Raw genomic sequence first — 2,578 nt, 5'->3', positions numbered from 1 at the left:
GGAAGAAGACTTTGAGTATTTCTTCTTCTTCTTCTTGTCGTCAGAGTCATATTCCTTGCTCTTCTTCTTCTTTTTGTTCTCATTGTCCCACTGTGGACACTCAGAGATGAAGTGGCCAAGTTTCTTGCACTTGTGACATGTTTTATTCTTGTAGTCATGAGCAGGAGCTTCATCATTCCTTGAACTTGATCGGGAAGACTTTCTGAAGCCTTTCTTCTTGGTGAATTTTTGGAACTTCTTGACAAGCATAGCAAGTTCCCTTCTAATGTCTTCAGGATCATCAGAACTGCTGTCAGATTCTTCTTCAGATGAGGAGACAGCTTTTGCCTTCAAGGCACGAGTTCGCCCATAGTTTGGACCGTAGATATCTCTTTTCTCCGAAAGCTAAAACTCATGTGTGTTGAGCCTCTCAAGTATGTCAGATGGATCGAGTGTCTTGAAATCAGGACGTTCTTGAATCATCAGGGCCAGGATGTCAAACGAACTATCAAGTGATCTCAGCAGCGTCTTGACGACTTCGTGTTTGGTAATCTTAGTGGCGCCGAGGGCTTGAAGCTCATTTGTGATGTTAGTGAGTCGGTCAAATGTGTGCTAAACATTCTCATTGTCATTTCGCTTGAAGCGGTTGAAGAGGTTGCGAAGGACACTGATTCTCTGATCTCTCTGGGTTGAGATGCCTTCATTGACCTTGGAGAGCCAGTCCCAGACCAGCTTGGATGTCTTCAAAGCACTCACACGGCCATACTGTCCTTTGGTCAGATGACCACAGATGATATTCTTGGCAGTAGAGTCCAATTGAACAAATTTCTTGACATCAGCAGCAGTGACACCTTCTCCAGCCTTGGGAACGCCGTTCTCGACGACATACCATAGGTCGACGTCAATGGCTTCAAGATGCATGCGCATCTTATTCTTCCAGTAGGGATATTCAGTTCCATCGAAGGCGGGGCACGCAGCGGAGACTTTAATTATCCCTGCAGTCGACATAGCTAAAACTCCAGGCGGTTAAACCGAATCACACAGAACAAGGGAACACCTTGCTCTGATACCAATTGAAAGTGCGTTATATCGACTAGAGGGGGGTGAATAGGCGATTTTTATGAAAGTTTTCAGAACATAGAAGTTTTGAAGACAAATGATAAAATTAAACCTATTACCATGCAGCGGAAGGTAGACTACACTACGCAAACCATAGTCAAGTATTCAATGAAGTGAAAGCACAAAGACTAATAGCAGCTAGGTAGTAAGGATCAGGTAGGAAGATATTGTGAAGCCAAACAGAACACACAGTCACTCAGTGAAGACAAATGATAGTGCAAACATGCAATGACTTCACAAGGAGTAACAGTAAGTAAAGGGAAGTGAAGATGAAACCAGTGACTCGTTGAAGACAATGATTTGTTGGACCAGTTCCAGTTGCTGTGACAACTGTACGTCTGGTTGGAGCGGCTAGGTATTTAAACCTTAGGACACACAGTCCCGGAAAACCAGTCCTGAACACGCAGCTCAGGACACCCAGTCCTCACCGTATTCTCCTTGAGCTAAGGTCACATAGACCTCGCCCAATCACTCTGGTAAGTCTTCAAGGTAGACTCCCAAACCTTCACAGACTTCGTTAACCGGCAATCCACAATGTCTCTTGGATGCTCAGAACGCGACGCCTAACCGGCTGGAGGATGCACAGTCCTTAAGTGTAATAAGTCTTCAGATCACACAGACAAGAAGACTTAAGTGATGCCCAATTCTCTCTGGCTCTGGTGGTTAGGGCTTTATCCTCGCAAGGAATTCTCTCTCAAAGGCTTCGAGGTGGGTTGCTCTCAAACGACAAAAGCCATACTTTCAATCTGAGCAGCCAACCGTTTATGGTTGTAGGGGGTGGGCTATTTATAGCCACTTGGCAACCCGACCTGATTTGTCCGAAATGACCCTGGGTCACTAAGGAACTGACACGTGTTCCAACGGTCAGATTTCAAACTCACACGACAACTTTACTTGGGCTACAAGCAAAGCTGACTTGTCCGACTCTAGACAAGATTCGCTCTCATAGTCTTCACTCGAAGACATAGGTTTTTGGTTTAGGCATCACTTCAGTCATTCTGACTGGTTCTCTTGGACCCCACTTAACAGTACGGTGGTTCCTATGACTCAACACAAAAGAAAAAGACCTATGAAAGATCTAAGACTTCGAGCTCCATAGGCTTCATATCGTGTCTTCTCTTGTCATAGTCTTCAATGTGAATATCTTCATATACCACCTTTGACTTCAATGTCTTCATACATTTTTAGTGGTCATCTCTGGTAGTAAAACCGAATCAATGAGGGACTTCTACCTGTGTTATCCTGCAATTCTCACAAACACATTAGTCCCTCAACTAGGTTTGTCGTCAATACTCCAAAACCAACTAGGGGTGGCACTAGATGCACTTACAGTCCCCGATCACTCGACCTCCGCCAGCAGAGCAAGGCGCGTACAGTAATGCCGACGCGGCCCCGGAGGGCAGCCGCAGAGCTCCATCAGTCAAGGGAAGGGACCACGCCCCTTACGTTCCGCCTCCAGCCAGAGGTATGAGACCAGATC

The sequence above is a fragment of the Triticum urartu genome, chromosome 5 (assembly GCF_003073215.2).
Source record: "Triticum urartu cultivar G1812 chromosome 5, Tu2.1, whole genome shotgun sequence".
NCBI classification, from domain to species: domain Eukaryota; kingdom Viridiplantae; phylum Streptophyta; class Magnoliopsida; order Poales; family Poaceae; genus Triticum; species Triticum urartu.
The sequence above is the reverse complement of the archived record's forward strand: the minus strand, read 5'-3'. Positions refer to the sequence as shown.